This window comes from Crinia signifera, chromosome 7 (assembly GCF_055691185.1).
Source record: "Crinia signifera chromosome 7, ASM5569118v1, whole genome shotgun sequence".
NCBI classification, from domain to species: domain Eukaryota; kingdom Metazoa; phylum Chordata; class Amphibia; order Anura; family Myobatrachidae; genus Crinia; species Crinia signifera.
Window position 1 is genome coordinate 104901335 of NC_139223.1, and position 17106 is coordinate 104918440.

The 17106-nt window shown below is 42.1% G+C and overlaps 21 non-coding genes and 4 pseudogenes across 21 annotated transcripts; all 25 read right to left on the reverse strand.

Annotated features, from left to right (window-relative positions):
• Positions 1-149: 149 nt before the first annotated feature.
• Positions 150-268, reverse strand: LOC146022889 (5S ribosomal RNA). Its single transcript, XR_014452327.1, has one exon. It is a non-coding gene; the product is annotated as a 5S ribosomal RNA (ribosomal RNA).
• A 2648-nt stretch (positions 269-2916) lies between these two features.
• Positions 2917-3035, reverse strand: LOC146023335 (5S ribosomal RNA). The gene has a single exon (XR_014452757.1). It is a non-coding gene; the product is annotated as a 5S ribosomal RNA (ribosomal RNA).
• Positions 3036-3380: 345 nt separating this feature from the next.
• On the reverse strand, positions 3381-3499 carry LOC146021765 (5S ribosomal RNA). The gene has a single exon (XR_014451242.1). It is a non-coding gene; the product is annotated as a 5S ribosomal RNA (ribosomal RNA).
• A 346-nt stretch (positions 3500-3845) lies between these two features.
• On the reverse strand, positions 3846-3964 carry LOC146022142 (5S ribosomal RNA). Its single transcript, XR_014451610.1, has one exon. It is a non-coding gene; the product is annotated as a 5S ribosomal RNA (ribosomal RNA).
• A 345-nt stretch (positions 3965-4309) lies between these two features.
• Positions 4310-4428, reverse strand: LOC146022960 (5S ribosomal RNA). The gene has a single exon (XR_014452394.1). It is a non-coding gene; the product is annotated as a 5S ribosomal RNA (ribosomal RNA).
• A 344-nt stretch (positions 4429-4772) lies between these two features.
• On the reverse strand, positions 4773-4891 carry LOC146023109 (5S ribosomal RNA). The gene has a single exon (XR_014452537.1). It is a non-coding gene; the product is annotated as a 5S ribosomal RNA (ribosomal RNA).
• A 345-nt stretch (positions 4892-5236) lies between these two features.
• Positions 5237-5355, reverse strand: LOC146025118 (5S ribosomal RNA; annotated as a pseudogene).
• A 345-nt stretch (positions 5356-5700) lies between these two features.
• LOC146025033 (5S ribosomal RNA) lies at positions 5701-5819 on the reverse strand (annotated as a pseudogene).
• A 345-nt stretch (positions 5820-6164) lies between these two features.
• On the reverse strand, positions 6165-6283 carry LOC146024131 (5S ribosomal RNA). The gene has a single exon (XR_014453522.1). It is a non-coding gene; the product is annotated as a 5S ribosomal RNA (ribosomal RNA).
• Positions 6284-6629: 346 nt separating this feature from the next.
• LOC146025181 (5S ribosomal RNA) lies at positions 6630-6738 on the reverse strand (annotated as a pseudogene).
• A 344-nt stretch (positions 6739-7082) lies between these two features.
• On the reverse strand, positions 7083-7201 carry LOC146022890 (5S ribosomal RNA). Its single transcript, XR_014452328.1, has one exon. It is a non-coding gene; the product is annotated as a 5S ribosomal RNA (ribosomal RNA).
• Positions 7202-10717: 3516 nt separating this feature from the next.
• LOC146023336 (5S ribosomal RNA) lies at positions 10718-10836 on the reverse strand. Its single transcript, XR_014452758.1, has one exon. It is a non-coding gene; the product is annotated as a 5S ribosomal RNA (ribosomal RNA).
• Positions 10837-11181: 345 nt separating this feature from the next.
• Positions 11182-11300, reverse strand: LOC146021766 (5S ribosomal RNA). Its single transcript, XR_014451243.1, has one exon. It is a non-coding gene; the product is annotated as a 5S ribosomal RNA (ribosomal RNA).
• A 346-nt stretch (positions 11301-11646) lies between these two features.
• Positions 11647-11765, reverse strand: LOC146022484 (5S ribosomal RNA). Its single transcript, XR_014451939.1, has one exon. It is a non-coding gene; the product is annotated as a 5S ribosomal RNA (ribosomal RNA).
• A 345-nt stretch (positions 11766-12110) lies between these two features.
• Positions 12111-12229, reverse strand: LOC146022961 (5S ribosomal RNA). Its single transcript, XR_014452395.1, has one exon. It is a non-coding gene; the product is annotated as a 5S ribosomal RNA (ribosomal RNA).
• A 344-nt stretch (positions 12230-12573) lies between these two features.
• On the reverse strand, positions 12574-12692 carry LOC146021767 (5S ribosomal RNA). The gene has a single exon (XR_014451244.1). It is a non-coding gene; the product is annotated as a 5S ribosomal RNA (ribosomal RNA).
• Positions 12693-13038: 346 nt separating this feature from the next.
• Positions 13039-13157, reverse strand: LOC146022962 (5S ribosomal RNA). Its single transcript, XR_014452396.1, has one exon. It is a non-coding gene; the product is annotated as a 5S ribosomal RNA (ribosomal RNA).
• A 344-nt stretch (positions 13158-13501) lies between these two features.
• On the reverse strand, positions 13502-13620 carry LOC146025584 (5S ribosomal RNA). The gene has a single exon (XR_014454241.1). It is a non-coding gene; the product is annotated as a 5S ribosomal RNA (ribosomal RNA).
• Positions 13621-13965: 345 nt separating this feature from the next.
• LOC146022511 (5S ribosomal RNA) lies at positions 13966-14084 on the reverse strand. Its single transcript, XR_014451964.1, has one exon. It is a non-coding gene; the product is annotated as a 5S ribosomal RNA (ribosomal RNA).
• A 345-nt stretch (positions 14085-14429) lies between these two features.
• LOC146024967 (5S ribosomal RNA) lies at positions 14430-14548 on the reverse strand (annotated as a pseudogene).
• A 344-nt stretch (positions 14549-14892) lies between these two features.
• LOC146022963 (5S ribosomal RNA) lies at positions 14893-15011 on the reverse strand. Its single transcript, XR_014452397.1, has one exon. It is a non-coding gene; the product is annotated as a 5S ribosomal RNA (ribosomal RNA).
• Positions 15012-15355: 344 nt separating this feature from the next.
• LOC146022523 (5S ribosomal RNA) lies at positions 15356-15474 on the reverse strand. The gene has a single exon (XR_014451975.1). It is a non-coding gene; the product is annotated as a 5S ribosomal RNA (ribosomal RNA).
• Positions 15475-15819: 345 nt separating this feature from the next.
• On the reverse strand, positions 15820-15938 carry LOC146025416 (5S ribosomal RNA). The gene has a single exon (XR_014454114.1). It is a non-coding gene; the product is annotated as a 5S ribosomal RNA (ribosomal RNA).
• A 345-nt stretch (positions 15939-16283) lies between these two features.
• LOC146021431 (5S ribosomal RNA) lies at positions 16284-16402 on the reverse strand. The gene has a single exon (XR_014450918.1). It is a non-coding gene; the product is annotated as a 5S ribosomal RNA (ribosomal RNA).
• Positions 16403-16748: 346 nt separating this feature from the next.
• Positions 16749-16867, reverse strand: LOC146023809 (5S ribosomal RNA). Its single transcript, XR_014453213.1, has one exon. It is a non-coding gene; the product is annotated as a 5S ribosomal RNA (ribosomal RNA).
• Positions 16868-17106: the final 239 nt, after the last annotated feature.

Genomic DNA, 17106 nt, shown 5'->3' on the forward strand with positions numbered 1-17106 from the left:
GGAATTGGGCCTAAACAGTGTGGTAAGTCTTTAGGTGATGGCTATTGTGTATGTTTGACCTCTTACAAATGTCTCTACAGGCAATAAAAAGAAAAAGTTTCCAATTTAAATAGCTAGAGAATAAAAACAATTTGCCAGTAATGTGAAAAAACCTACAGCACCTGGTGTTCCCATGTGGTCTCCCACCCAAGTACTAACCAGGCCCAACACTGCTTAGCTTACAAGATCAGACGAGATTGGGCATATCCAATGTGGTATGGCTGTAGGTGAGGTACAGGCACTTTTTTGCCCTCTTCTACTTCTATCACCAGGTAAGCTAATAAAAAAGTTTCGTAACTGTTTTTGCTTACTGAAAAAAATCATGTGTTGGCAATGTAAAAAGACCTACAGGACATGATATTAGCAGGGGATCTTAAATTAAACTACTAAAGAGGCTCAACACTGTTTAACTGCCAAAAGCAGTTGGAATTGGGCCTAAACAGTGTGGTAAGTCTTTAGGTGATGGCTATTGTGTATGTTTGACCTCTTCTAAATGTCTGTGCTGGCAATAAAAAGAAAAAGTTTCCAATTTAAATAGATAGAGAATAAAAACAATTTGCCAGTAATGTGAAAAAACCTACAGCACCTGGTGTTCCCATGTGGTCTCCCACCCAAGTACTAACCAGGCCCAATACTGCTTAGCTGCCAAGATCAGACGAGATTGGGCCTATCCCAGAGCCGGCCCTAGCCTAAATGATGCCCTAGGCAAGATTTTGGTTGATGCCCCCTAGCACCGCCATTCCGCCTCTGATCCTGCTCCCCATTCCAAGCACCATCAACCCTCATCATAGCAGTCATCATTTTGGTGCTCCTACCCACAATATTTTAAATAGAAACAGTGCACATATTCGGTGCTCAGCCCAAACAGGGGTGTGTTCTTGCTGGGAAGGGGCAAGTCCACACATTAGTACCCCCAATTCAAATTATGCCACACAGTAGTGCAACTTTATTCACTTTATATCTTGCGATGGTGTCCCTTATTCACGTTACATCCAGGGCCGGCGCCACCACTAGGCAGCTCTAGGCATTTGCCTAGGGCGCCGGCACCTGGAGGGCGGCAGTTCGCCCCTCACCCCCTGCACTGTGGTACCTGCGTAAAAAAAACTTCTGTCCCCGGCGTCCCTGCTGAGTGCTGGTGTAGGGGTGTCCGTGCCGCCGGGGGAGCCTGCGGCGCTGTTATCGTGTATACGCTTGTCGCGCCCGGCGGGGTCCCTACAGAGCATAGAAAATAACGCCGCGCGCATAGCGCTAGTTATTTTCTATGCACTGTAGGGACCCCGCCGGGCGCGACAAGCGTATACACGATAACAGCGCCGCAGGCTCCCCCGGCGGCACGGACACCCCTACACCAGCACTCAGCAGGGACGCCGGGGACAGAAGTTTTTTTTACGCAGGTACCAACCAAGACCCCCCCCCCCCCCCGCCCGGCACCGGGGCGCCCCCACCCCGACTCGCCTGGGGCGCTCCGGTGCCTTGCACCGGCCCTGGTTACATCACACAGTAGTACCACTTTACCTTATTTATATTACTCCTCACATTATACCCTTAGAAAAAAATCCTGAGAAAATATTGTATTTTAAGCACCTCCATGGCCACACTGCAACCCAGCACAAAGCAGTGTGTGCTGGACATAGGAGAAGAGCTGCAGCTGCTGCTGTCACTTAAGGGGAGGGGGCCCAGGGCCCCTACTGGGCCCTTCCATCAGACTTTGGCCTGGGTAATTTGTACCCCCTACCCCTTTCTCTCTGTACCCCTGATAATACCACACAGTAATGCCCCTTACACATGACACACATTATTAATGTCCTTATAACCATAATGCCCCTTACACATTATGCCAACATTTATTAATGCCCTTCATACACATAATGCCCCTTACACATATGTTGCACATTATTAATGCCCTTATACACATGACACACATAATGCCGATTACACATATGTTGCACATTATTAATGCACTTATACACATGCCACACATAATGCCTGTTACACATATGTCGCACATTATTAATGCATTTATACATGACACACTTACACATATGCCGAACACTATTGCACAACCAACCCACCTGCAGATAGCACTCGCACAGCCACTAACACTGTGACCTCTGCCTCTGCTTGGATACAGATGTTCCTCATACATTTTGACTTAATAAGACATGCAGCTCCAGGCCAGTTCTGCTAACATTGTTTGCCTTTTTTGTTGAAAATTCATCTTATTTGCATTGTTATGACCAGCACACACAAGGAGCTTCCAATGATTAAAATGATATGCGGCATGCCTATATTTTGTGTGCGACTGTGGCTGTACCTGCATACGGAATGCTATGTTACAGTGATTTCCATGAATACACTATTTTATATGCAGATTCAGCCTCACTCACACACAGAATATAGGCAATCTGCATATCATTTTAATCAGCAGAAGCTGCTGATGCCCCTAGGCATTCCAAATGCCCTAGGCAATTGCCTAGTTTGCCTATGCCTAAGGCCGGCTCTGGCCTATCCAATGTGGTATGGCTGTAGGTGAGATACACGCACTTTTTTGCCCTCTTCTACTTCTATCACCAGGTAAGCTAATAAAAAAGTTTCCTAACTGTTTTGGCTTAATGAAAAAAATCATGTTTTGGTAATGTAAAAAGACCTATAGGACATGATATTAGCAGGGGATCTTAAATGAAACTACTAAAGAGGCTCATACACTGTTTAGCTGCCAAAAGCAGTTGGAATTGGGCCTAAACAGTGTGGTAAGTCTTTAGGTGATGGCTATTGTGTCTGTTTGACCTCTTCCAAATGTCTGTACTGGCAATAAAAAGAAAAAGTTTCCAATTTAAATAGCTAGAGAATAAAAACAATTTGCCAGTAATGTGAAAAAACCTACAGCACCAGGTGTTCCCATGTGGTCTCCCACCCAAGTACTAACCAGGCCCAACACTGCTTAGCTTCCAAGATCAGACGAGATTAGGCCTATCCAATGTGGTATGGCTGTAGGTGAGAAACAGGCACTTTTTTGCCCTCTTCTACTTCTATCACCAGGTAAGCTAATAAAAAAGTTTCGTAACTGTTTTTGCTTACTGAAAAAAATCATGTGTTGGCAATGTAAAAAGACCTACAGGACATGATATTAGCAGGGGATCTTAAATTAAACTACTAAAGAGGCTCAACACTGTTTAGCTGCCAAAAGCAGTTAGAATTGGGCCTAAACAGTGTGGTAAGTCTTTAGGTGATGGCTATTGTGTATGTTTGACCTCTTCTAAATGTCTGTGCTGGCAATAAAAAGAAAAAGTTTCCAATTTAAATAGATAGAGAATAAAAACAATTTGCCAGTAATGTGAAAAAACCTACAGCACCTGGTGTTCCCATGTGGTCTCCCACCCAAGTACTAACCAGGCCCAACACTGCTTAGCTTCCAAGATCAGACGAGATTGGGCCTATCCAATGTGGTATGGCTGTAGGTGAGATACATGCACTGTTTTGCCCTCTTCTACTTCTATCACCAGGTAAGCTAATAAAAAAGTTTCCTAACTGTTTTGGCTTAATGAAAAAAATCATGTTTTGGTAATGTAAAAAGACCTACAGGACATGATATTAGCAGGGGATCTTAAATGAAACTACTAAAGAGGCTCATACACTGTTTAGCTGCCAAAAGCAGTTGGAATTGGGCCTAAACAGTGTGGTAAGTCTTTAGGTGATGGCTATTGTGTCTGTTTGACCTCTTCCAAATGTCTGTACTGGCAATAAAAAGAAAAAGTTTCCAATTTAAATAGCTAGAGAATAAAAACAATTTGCCAGTAATGTGAAAAAACCTACAGCACCAGGTGTTCCCATGTGGTCTCCCACCCAAGTACTAACCAGGCCCAACACTGCTTAGCTTCCAAGATCAGACGAGATTGGGCCTATCCAATGTGGTATGGCTGTAGGTGAGATACAAGCACTGTTTTGCCCTCTTCTGCTTCTATCACCAGGTAAGCTAATAAAAAAGTTTCCTAACTGTTTTGGCTTAATGAAAAAAATCATGTTTTGGTAATGTAAAAAGACCTACAGGACATGATATTAGCAGGGGATCTTAAATGAAACTACTAAAGAGGCTCATACACTGTTTAGCTGCCAAAAGCAGTTGGAATTGGGCCTAAACAGTGTGGTAAGTCTTTAGGTGATGGCTATTGTGTCTGTTTGACCTCTTCCAAATGTCTGTACTGGCAATAAAAAGAAAAAGTTTCCAATTTAAATAGCTAGAGAATAAAAACAATTTGCCAGTAATGTGAAAAACCTACAGCACCAGGTGTTCCCATGTGGTCTCCCACCCAAGTACTAACCAGGCCCATCACTGCTTAGCTTCCAAGATCAGACGAGATTGGGCCTATCCAATGTGGTATGGCTGTAGGTGAGATGCATTCTCTTTTTTGCCCTCTTCTCTTCTATCACCAGGTAAGCTAATAAAAAAGCTTCCTAACTGTTTTTGCTTACTGAAAAAAATCATGTGTTGTTAATGTAAAAAGACCTACAGGACATGATATTAGCAGGGGATCTTAAATTAAACTACTAAAGAGGCTCAACACTGTTTAGCTGCCAAAAGCAGTTGGAATTGGGCCTAAACAGTGTGGTAAGTCTTTAGGTGATGGCTATTGTGTCTGTTTGACCTCTTACAAATGTCTCTACAGGCAATAAAAAGAAAAAGTTTCCAATTTAAATAGCTAGAGAATAAAAACAATTTGCCAGTAATGTGAAAAAACCTACAGCACCTGGTGTTCCCATGTGGTCTCCCACCCAAGTACTAACCAGGCCCAACACTGCTTAGCTTCCAAGATCAGACGAGATTGAGCCTATCCAATGTGGTATGGCTGTAGGTGAGATACATGCACTGTTTTGCCCTCTTCTACTTCTATCACCAGGTAAGCTAATAAAAAAGTTTCCTAACTGTTTTTGCTTACTGAAAAAAATCATGTGTTGGTAATGTAAAAAGACCTACAGGACATGATATTAGCAGGGGATCTTAAATTAAACTACTAAAGAGGCTCAACACTGTTTAGCTGCCAAAAGCAGTTGGAATTGGGCCTAAACAGTGTGGTAAGTCTTTAGGTGATGGCTATTGTGTCTGTTTGACCTCTTACAAATGTCTCTACAGGCAATAAAAAGAAAAAGTTTCCAATTTAAATAGCTAGAGAATAAAAACAATTTGCCAGTAATGTGAAAAAACCTAAAGAACCTGGTGATCCCATGTGGTCTCCCACCCAAGTACTAACCAGGCCCAACACTGCTTAGCTTCCAAGATCAGACGAGATTGGGCCTATCCAATGTGGTATGGCTGTAGGTGAGATACATGCACTGTTTTGCCCTCTTCTACTTCTATCACCAGGTAAGCTAATAAAAAAGTTTCCTAACTGTTTTTGCTTACTGAAAAAAATCATGTGTTGGTAATGTAAAAAGACCTACAGGACATGATATTAGCAGGGGATCTTAAATTAAACTACTAAAGAGGCTCAACACTGTTTAGCTGCCAAAAGCAGTTGGAATTGGGCCTAAACAGTGTGGTAAGTCTTTAGGTGATGGCTATTGTGTCTGTTTGACCTCTTACAAATGTCTCTACAGGCAATAAAAAGAAAAAGTTTCCAATTTAAATAGCTAGAGAATAAAAACAATTTGCCAGTAATGTGAAAAAACCTAAAGAACCTGGTGATCCCATGTGGTCTCCCACCCAAGTACTAACCAGGCCCAACACTGCTTAGCTTCCAAGATCAGACGAGATTGGGCATATCCAATGTGGTATGGCTGTAGGTGAGATACAGGCCCTTTTTTGCCCTCTTCTACTTCTATCACCAGGTAAGGTAATAAAAAAGTTTCGTAACAGTTTTTGCTTACTGAAAAAAATCATGTGTTGGCAATGTAAAAAGACCTACAGGACATGATATTAGCAGGGGATCTTAAATTAAACTACTAAAGAGGCTCAACACTGTTTAGCTGCCAAAAGCAGTTGGAATTTGGCCTAAACAGCGTGGTAAGTCTTTAGGTGATGGCTATTGTGTATGTTTGACCTCTTCTAAATGTCTGTGCTGGCAATAAAAAGAAAAAGTTTCCAATTTAAATAGATAGAGAATAAAAACAATTTGCCAGTAATGTGAAAAAACCTACAGCAACTGGTGTTCCCATGTGGTCTCCCACCCAAGTACTAACCAGGCCCAACACTGCTTAGCTTCCAAGATCAGACGAGATTGGGCCTATCCAATGTGGTATGGCTGTAGGTGAGATACATGCACTTTTTTGCCCTCTTCTACTTCTATCACCAGGTAAGCTTATAAAAAAGTTTCCTAACTGTTTTGGCTTAATGAAAAAAATCATGTTTTGGTAATGTAAAAAGACCTACAGGACATGATATTAGCAGGGGATCTTAAATGAAACTACTAAAGAGGCTCATACACTGTTTAGCTGCCAAAAGCAGTTGGAATTGGGCCTAAACAGTGTGGTAAGTCTTTAGGTGATGGCTATTGTGTCTGTTTGACCTCTTCCAAATGTCTGTACTGGCAATAAAAAGAAAAAGTTTCCAATTTAAATAGCTAGAGAATAAAAACAATTTGCCAGTAATGTGAAAAAACCTACAGCACCAGGTGTTCCCATGTGGTCTCCCACCCAAGTACTAACCAGGCCCAACACTGCTTAGCTTCCAAGATCAGGCCTATCCAATGTGGTATGGCTGTAGGTGAGATACATGCTCTTTTTTGCCCTCTTCTCTTCTATCACCAGGTAAGCTAATAAAAAAGCTTCCTAACTGTTTTTGCTTACTGAAAAAAATCATGTGTTGGTAATGTAAAAAGACCTACAGGACATGATATTAGCAGGGGATCTTAAATTAAATTACTAAAGAGGCTCAACACTGTTTAGCTGCCAAAAGCAGTTGGAATTGGGCCTAAACAGTGTGGTAAGTCTTTAGGTGATGGCTATTGTGTATGTTTGACCTCTTACAAATGTCTCTACAGGCAATAAAAAGAAAAAGTTTCCAATTTAAATAGCTAGAGAATAAAAACAATTTGCCAGTAATGTGAAAAAACCTACAGCACCTGGTGTTCCCATGTGGTCTCCCACCCAAGTACTAACCAGGCCCAACACTGCTTAGCTTACAAGATCAGACGAGATTGGGCATATCCAATGTGGTATGGCTGTAGGTGAGGTACAGGCACTTTTTTGCCCTCTTCTACTTCTATCACCAGGTAAGCTAATAAAAAAGTTTCGTAACTGTTTTTGCTTACTGAAAAAAATCATGTGTTGGCAATGTAAAAAGACCTACAGGACATGATATTAGCAGGGGATCTTAAATTAAACTACTAAAGAGGCTCAACACTGTTTAACTGCCAAAAGCAGTTGGAATTGGGCCTAAACAGTGTGGTAAGTCTTTAGGTGATGGCTATTGTGTATGTTTGACCTCTTCTAAATGTCTGTGCTGGCAATAAAAAGAAAAAGTTTCCAATTTAAATAGATAGAGAATAAAAACAATTTGCCAGTAATGTGAAAAAACCTACAGCACCTGGTGTTCCCATGTGGTCTCCCACCCAAGTACTAACCAGGCCCAATACTGCTTAGCTGCCAAGATCAGACGAGATTGGGCCTATCCCAGAGCCGGCCCTAGCCTAAATGATGCCCTAGGCAAGATTTTGGTTGATGCCCCCTAGCACCGCCATTCCGCCTCTGATCCTGCTCCCCATTCCAAGCACCATCAACCCTCATCATAGCAGTCATCATTTTGGTGCTCCTACCCACAATATTTTAAATAGAAACAGTGCACATATTCGGTGCTCAGCCCAAACAGGGGTGTGTTCTTGCTGGGAAGGGGCAAGTCCACACATTAGTACCCCCAATTCAAATTATGCCACACAGTAGTGCAACTTTATTCACTTTATATCTTGCGATGGTGTCCCTTATTCACGTTACATCCAGGGCCGGCGCCACCACTAGGCAGCTCTAGGCATTTGCCTAGGGCGCCGGCACCTGGAGGGCGGCAGTTCGCCCCTCACCCCCTGCACTGTGGTACCTGCGTAAAAAAAACTTCTGTCCCCGGCGTCCCTGCTGAGTGCTGGTGTAGGGGTGTCCGTGCCGCCGGGGGAGCCTGCGGCGCTGTTATCGTGTATACGCTTGTCGCGCCCGGCGGGGTCCCTACAGAGCATAGAAAATAACGCCGCGCGCATAGCGCTAGTTATTTTCTATGCACTGTAGGGACCCCGCCGGGCGCGACAAGCGTATACACGATAACAGCGCCGCAGGCTCCCCCGGCGGCACGGACACCCCTACACCAGCACTCAGCAGGGACGCCGGGGACAGAAGTTTTTTTTACGCAGGTACCAACCAAGACCCCCCCCCCCCCCCGCCCGGCACCGGGGCGCCCCCACCCCGACTCGCCTGGGGCGCTCCGGTGCCTTGCACCGGCCCTGGTTACATCACACAGTAGTACCACTTTACCTTATTTATATTACTCCTCACATTATACCCTTAGAAAAAAATCCTGAGAAAATATTGTATTTTAAGCACCTCCATGGCCACACTGCAACCCAGCACAAAGCAGTGTGTGCTGGACATAGGAGAAGAGCTGCAGCTGCTGCTGTCACTTAAGGGGAGGGGGCCCAGGGCCCCTACTGGGCCCTTCCATCAGACTTTGGCCTGGGTAATTTGTACCCCCTACCCCTTTCTCTCTGTACCCCTGATAATACCACACAGTAATGCCCCTTACACATGACACACATTATTAATGTCCTTATAACCATAATGCCCCTTACACATTATGCCAACATTTATTAATGCCCTTCATACACATAATGCCCCTTACACATATGTTGCACATTATTAATGCCCTTATACACATGACACACATAATGCCGATTACACATATGTTGCACATTATTAATGCACTTATACACATGCCACACATAATGCCTGTTACACATATGTCGCACATTATTAATGCATTTATACATGACACACTTACACATATGCCGAACACTATTGCACAACCAACCCACCTGCAGATAGCACTCGCACAGCCACTAACACTGTGACCTCTGCCTCTGCTTGGATACAGATGTTCCTCATACATTTTGACTTAATAAGACATGCAGCTCCAGGCCAGTTCTGCTAACATTGTTTGCCTTTTTTGTTGAAAATTCATCTTATTTGCATTGTTATGACCAGCACACACAAGGAGCTTCCAATGATTAAAATGATATGCGGCATGCCTATATTTTGTGTGCGACTGTGGCTGTACCTGCATACGGAATGCTATGTTACAGTGATTTCCATGAATACACTATTTTATATGCAGATTCAGCCTCACTCACACACAGAATATAGGCAATCTGCATATCATTTTAATCAGCAGAAGCTGCTGATGCCCCTAGGCATTCCAAATGCCCTAGGCAATTGCCTAGTTTGCCTATGCCTAAGGCCGGCTCTGGCCTATCCAATGTGGTATGGCTGTAGGCAGGGCCATCTTAACAGCAGTGTGGGCCCCTGGGCAAAACAATGCACTGGGGCCCTTAGCCATTCTCCCCTCCTAGGGGCGGGAGGTGCTATCAGCAGCAGCTTTGATGTCCCACGGGTGGCAGGGGTGCTCTACCTTCCATTCAACATGTAGGACCTGGAGCAGTAACTTCTACTAATTACTCCTTTACTGCACAGGTGGTGGGAGGGAGAACACTAACGTGTGGAAGGGGGCACTAAGCTGTATGAAGGGTCCCTTGTAAATGACTTCCAGGGAGGTAGGGGGTGTTTTATACGCAGGGGAGGGTTGGATAATGGAGTGGGCTTAATATTTGTCATTTTCCGGTGGAAGGGAAGCTTGTTTGACTGCAGATATCACCATTATCTGGAAATAGATTTCTTAGCCTTCAATAGTATAAAAACCTAGAGTCCCACTTTCAGCAGGTGCTGGGAACTCAGAGATCAGGAGCCAGAGCAATCCATTAAAAAAATATAAAACGGTACACCAGACGTTTGGAGCTGGAGCAGAGACTGGCTGCTGGAAGGCTGATATCTCTGGTTCTGGGCAAGATAGATACAAGCCGCTAGTGGAAACAGAAAGGGGAGAGTCCCAGCTTTTGCAATATACTCTCAGAAAAACTGTAAGTTAGAGAGAACCTGAGAAATATGACTGGGAATTGCAATTAACAGGTCGGATGTGGACTGCTGCTTTAAAGTTGGATATCTCCAGTTCCCCAGGGCCGATTTTCAAAATTCTGGTATCCCTGGAAAAAGGGGATCATCAGCTATCAGAACAGGGCCCTTATATACCTGGGGCCCCTGGGCAAGTGCCCATTAAGCCCATACGAAAAGACGGCCCTGGCTGTAGGTGAGATACACGCACTTTTTTGCCCTCTTCTACTTCTATCACCAGGTAAGCTAATAAAAAAGTTTCCTAACTGTTTTGGCTTAATGAAAAAAATCATGTTTTGGTAATGTAAAAAGACCTACAGGACATGATATTAGCAGGGGATCTTAAATGAAACTACTAAAGAGGCTCATACACTGTTTAGCTGCCAAAAGCAGTTGGAATTGGGCCTAAACAGTGTGGTAAGTCTTTAGGTGATGGCTATTGTGTCTGTTTGACCTCTTCCAAATGTCTGTACTGGCAATAAAAAGAAAAAGTTTCCAATTTAAATAGCTAGAGAATAAAAACAATTTGCCAGTAATGTGAAAAAACCTACAGCACCAGGTGTTCCCATGTGGTCTCCCACCCAAGTACTAACCAGGCCCAACACTGCTTAGCTTCCAAGATCAGACGAGATTAGGCCTATCCAATGTGGTATGGCTGTAGGTGAGAAACAGGCACTTTTTTGCCCTCTTCTACTTCTATCACCAGGTAAGCTAATAAAAAAGTTTCGTAACTGTTTTTGCTTACTGAAAAAAATCATGTGTTGGCAATGTAAAAAGACCTACAGGACATGATATTAGCAGGGGATCTTAAATTAAACTACTAAAGAGGCTCAACACTGTTTAGCTGCCAAAAGCAGTTAGAATTGGGCCTAAACAGTGTGGTAAGTCTTTAGGTGATGGCTATTGTGTATGTTTGACCTCTTCTAAATGTCTGTGCTGGCAATAAAAAGAAAAAGTTTCCAATTTAAATAGATAGAGAATAAAAACAATTTGCCAGTAATGTGAAAAAACCTACAGCACCTGGTGTTCCCATGTGGTCTCCCACCCAAGTACTAACCAGGCCCAACACTGCTTAGCTTCCAAGATCAGACGAGATTGGGCCTATCCAATGTGGTATGGCTGTAGGTGAGATACATGCACTGTTTTGCCCTCTTCTACTTCTATCACCAGGTAAGCTAATAAAAAAGTTTCCTAACTGTTTTGGCTTAATGAAAAAAATCATGTTTTGGTAATGTAAAAAGACCTACAGGACATGATATTAGCAGGGGATCTTAAATGAAACTACTAAAGAGGCTCATACACTGTTTAGCTGCCAAAAGCAGTTGGAATTGGGCCTAAACAGTGTGGTAAGTCTTTAGGTGATGGCTATTGTGTCTGTTTGACCTCTTCCAAATGTCTGTACTGGCAATAAAAAGAAAAAGTTTCCAATTTAAATAGCTAGAGAATAAAAACAATTTGCCAGTAATGTGAAAAAACCTACAGCACCAGGTGTTCCCACGTGGTCTCCCACCCAAGTACTAACCAGGCCCAACACTGCTTAGCTTCCAAGATCAGACGAGATTGGGCCTATCCAATGTGGTATGGCTGTAGGTGAGATACAAGCACTGTTTTGCCCTCTTCTGCTTCTATCACCAGGTAAGCTAATAAAAAAGTTTCCTAACTGTTTTGGCTTAATGAAAAAAATCATGTTTTGGTAATGTAAAAAGACCTACAGGACATGATATTAGCAGGGGATCTTAAATGAAACTACTAAAGAGGCTCATACACTGTTTAGCTGCCAAAAGCAGTTGGAATTGGGCCTAAACAGTGTGGTAAGTCTTTAGGTGATGGCTATTGTGTCTGTTTGACCTCTTCCAAATGTCTGTACTGGCAATAAAAAGAAAAAGTTTCCAATTTAAATAGCTAGAGAATAAAAACAATTTGCCAGTAATGTGAAAAACCTACAGCACCAGGTGTTCCCATGTGGTCTCCCACCCAAGTACTAACCAGGCCCATCACTGCTTAGCTTCCAAGATCAGACGAGATTGGGCCTATCCAATGTGGTATGGCTGTAGGTGAGATGCATTCTCTTTTTTGCCCTCTTCTCTTCTATCACCAGGTAAGCTAATAAAAAAGCTTCCTAACTGTTTTTGCTTACTGAAAAAAATCATGTGTTGGTAATGTAAAAAGACCTACAGGACATGATATTAGCAGGGGATCTTAAATTAAACTACTAAAGAGGCTCAACACTGTTTAGCTGCCAAAAGCAGTTGGAATTGGGCCTAAACAGTGTGGTAAGTCTTTAGGTGATGGCTATTGTGTCTGTTTGACCTCTTACAAATGTCTCTACAGGCAATAAAAAGAAAAAGTTTCCAATTTAAATAGCTAGAGAATAAAAACAATTTGCCAGTAATGTGAAAAAACCTACAGCACCTGGTGTTCCCATGTGGTCTCCCACCCAAGTACTAACCAGGCCCAACACTGCTTAGCTTCCAAGATCAGACGAGATTGGGCCTATCCAATGTGGTATGGCTGTAGGTGAGATACATGCACTGTTTTGCCCTCTTCTACTTCTATCACCAGGTAAGCTAATAAAAAAGTTTCCTAACTGTTTTGGCTTAATGAAAAAAATCATGTTTTGGTAATGTAAAAAGACCTACAGGACATGATATTAGCAGGGGATCTTAAATTAAACTACTAAAGAGGCTCATACACTGTTTAGCTGCCAAAAGCAGTTGGAATTGGGCCTAAACAGTGTGGTAAGTCTTTAGGTGATGGCTATTGTGTCTGTTTGACCTCTTCCAAATGTCTGTACTGGCAATAAAAAGAAAAAGTTTCCAATTTAAATAGCTAGAGAATAAAAACAATTTGCCAGTAATGTGAAAAAACCTACAGCACCAGGTGTTCCCATGTGGTCTCCCACCCAAGTACTAACCAGGCCCATCACTGCTTAGCTTCCAAGATCAGACGAGATTGGGCCTATCCAATGTGGTATGGCTGTAGGTGAGATACATTCTCTTTTTTGCCCTCTTCTCTTTTATCACCAGGTAAGCTAATAAAAAAGCTTCCTAACTGTTTTTGCTTACTGAAAAAAATCATGTGTTGGTAATGTAAAAAGACCTACAGGACATGATATTAGCAGGGGATCTTAAATTAAACTACTAAAGAGGCTCAACACTGTTTAGCTGCCAAAAGCAGTTGGAATTGGGCCTAAACAGTGTGGTAAGTCTTTAGGTGATGGCTATTGTGTCTGTTTGACCTCTTACAAATGTCTCTACAGGCAATAAAAAGAAAAAGTTTCCAATTTAAATAGCTAGAGAATAAAAACAATTTGCCAGTAATGTGAAAAAACCTACAGCACCTGGTGTTCCCATGTGGTCTCCCACCCAAGTACTAACCAGGCCCAACACTGCTTAGCTTCCAAGATCAGACGAGATTGGGCATATCCAATGTGGTATGGCTGTAGATGAGGTACAGGCACTTTTTTGCCCTCTTCTACTTCTATCACCAGGTAAGCTAATAAAAAAGTTTCGTAACTGTTTTTGCTTACTGAAAAAAATCATGTGTTGGCAATGTAAAAAGACCTACAGGACATGATATTAGCAGGGGATCTTAAATTAAACTACTAAAGAGGCTCAACACTGTTTAACTGCCAAAAGCAGTTGGAATTGGGCCTAAACAGTGTGGTAAGTCTTTAGGTGATGGCTATTGTGTCTGTTTGACCTCTTACAAATGTCTCTACAGGCAATAAAAAGAAAAAGTTTCCAATTTAAATAGCTAGAGAATAAAAACAATTTGCCAGTAATGTGAAAAAACCTACAGCACCTGGTGTTCCCATGTGGTCTCCCACCCAAGTACTAACCAGGCCCAACACTGCTTAGCTTCCAAGATCAGACGAGATTGGGCATATCCAATGTGGTATGGCTGTAGGTGAGGTACAGGCACTTTTTTGCCCTCTTCTACTTCTATCACCAGGTAAGCCAATAAAAAAGTTTCGTAACTGTTTTTGCTTACTGAAAAAAATCATGTGTTGGCAATGTAAAAAGACCTACAGGACATGATATTAGCAGGGGATCTTAAATTAAACTACTAAAGAGGCTCAACACTGTTTAACTGCCAAAAGCAGTTGGAATTGGGCCTAAACAGTGTGGTAAGTCTTTAGGTGATGGCTATTGTGTATGTTTGACCTCTTCTAAATGTCTGTGCTGGCAATAAAAAGAAAAAGTTTCCAATTTAAATAGATAGAGAATAAAAACAATTTGCCAGTAATGTGAAAAAACCTACAGTACCAGGTGTTCCCATGTGGTCTCCCACCCAAGTACTAACCAGGCTCATCACTGCTTAGCTTCCAAGATCAGACGAGATTGGGCCTATCCAATATGGTATGGCTGTAGGTGAGATATCTGCTCATTTTTGCCCTCTTCTCTTCTATCACCAGGTAAGCTAATAAAAAAGCTTCCTAACTGTTTTTGCTTACTGAAAAAAATCTTGTGTTGGTAATGTAAAAAGACCTACAGGACATGATATTAGCAGGGGATCTTAAATTAAACTACTAAAGAGGCTCAACACTGTTTTGCTGCCAAAAGCAGTTGGAATTGGGCCTAAACAGTGTGGTAAGTCTTTAGGTGATGGCTATTGTGTCTGTTTGACCTCTTCCAAATGTCTGTACTGGCAATAAAAAGAAAAAGTTTCCAATTTAAATAGCTAGAGAATAAAAACAATTTGCCAGTAATGTGAAAAAACCTACAGCACCAGGTGTTCCCATGTGGTCTCCCACCCAAGTACTAACCAGGCCCATCACTGCTTAGCTTCCAAGATCAGACGAGATTGGGCCTATCCAATGTGGTATGGCTGTAGGTGAGATACATTCTCTTTTTTGCCCTCTTCTCTTTTATCACCAGGTAAGCTAATAAAAAAGCTTCCTAACTGTTTTTGCTTACTGAAAAAAATCATGTGTTGGTAATGTAAAAAGACCTACAGGACATGATATTAGCAGGGGATCTTAAATTAAACTACTAAAGAGGCTCAACACTGTTTAGCTGCCAAAAGCAGTTGGAATTGGGCCTAAACAGTGTGGTAAGTCTTTAGGTGATGGCTATTGTGTCTGTTTGACCTCTTACAAATGTCTCTACAGGCAATAAAAAGAAAAAGTTTCCAATTTAAATAGCTAGAGAATAAAAACAATTTGCCAGTAATGTGAAAAAACCTACAGCACCTGGTGTTCCCATGTGGTCTCCCACCCAAGTACTAACCAGGCCCAACACTGCTTAGCTTCCAAGATCAGACGAGATTGGGCATATCCAATGTGGTATGGCTGTAGGTGAGGTACAGGCACTTTTTTGCCCTCTTCTACTTCTATCACCAGGTAAGCTAATAAAAAAGTTTCGTAACTGTTTTTGCTTACTGAAAAAAATCATGTGTTGGCAATGTAAAAAGACCTACAGGACATGATATTAGCAGGGGATCTTAAATTAAACTACTAAAGAGGCTCAACACTGTTTAACTGCCAAAAGCAGTTGGAATTGGGCCTAAACAGTGTGGTAAGTCTTTAGGTGATGGCTATTGTGTATGTTTGACCTCTTCTAAATGTCTGTGCTGGCAATAAAAAGAAAAAGTTTCCAATTTAAATAGATAGAGAATAAAAACAATTTGCCAGTAATGTGAAAAAACCTACAGCACCAGGTGTTCCCATGTGGTCTCCCACCCAAGTACTAACCAGGCCCAACACTGCTTAGCTTCCAAGATCAGACGAGATTGGGCATATCCAATGTGGTATGGCTGTAGGTGAGATACAGGCACTTTTTTGCCCTCTTCTACTTCTATCACCAGGTAAGCTAATAAAAAAGCTTCCTAACTGTTTTTGCTTACTGAAAAAAATCTTGTGTTGGTAATGTAAAAAGACCTACAGGACATGATATTAGCAGGGGATCTTAAATTAAACTACTAAAGAGGCTCAACACTGTTTAGCTGCCAAAAGCAGTTGGAATTGGGCCTAAACAGTGTGGTAAGTCTTTAGGTGATGGCTATTGTGTCTGTTTGACCTCTTACAAATGTCTCTACAGGCAATAAAAAGAAAAAGTTTCCAATTTAAATAGCTAGAGAATAAAAACAATTTGCCAGTAATGTGAAAAAACCTACAGCACCTGGTGTTCCCATGTGGTCTCCCACCCAAGTACTAACCAGGCCCAACACTGCTTAGCTGCCAAGATCAGACGAGATTGGGCATATCCAATGTGGTATGGCTGTAGGTGAGGTACAGGCACTTTTTTGCCCTCTTCTACTTCTATCACCAGGTAAGCTAATAAAAAAGTTTCCTAACTGTTTTGGCTTAATGAAAAAAATCATGTTTTGGTAATGTAAAAAGACCTACAGGACATGATATTAGCAGGGGATCTTAAATGAAACTACTAAAGAGGCTCATACACTGTTTAGCTGCCAAAAGCAGTTGGAATTGGGCCTAAACAGTGTGGTAAGTCTTTAGGTGATGGCTATTGTGTCTGTTTGACCTCTTCCAAATGTCTGTACTGGCAATAAAAAGAAAAAGTTTCCAATTTAAATAGCTAGAGAATAAAAACAATTTGCCAGTAATGTGAAAAAACCTACAGCACCAGGTGTTCCCATGTGGTCTCCCACCCAAGTACTAACCAGGCCCAACACTGCTTAGCTTCCAAGATCAGACGAGATTAGGCCGATCCAATGTGGTATGGCTGTAGGTGAGATACATTCTCATTTTTGCCCTCTTCTCTTCTATCACCAGGTAAGCTAATAAAAAAGCATCCTAACTGTTTTTGCTTACTGAAAAAAATCTTGTGTTGGTAATGTAAAAAGACCTACAGGACATGATATTAGCAGGGGATCTTAAATTAAACTACTAAAGAGGCTCAACACTGTTTAGCTGCCAAAAGCAGTTGGAATTGGGCCTAAACAGTGTGGTAAGTCTTTAGGTGATGGCTA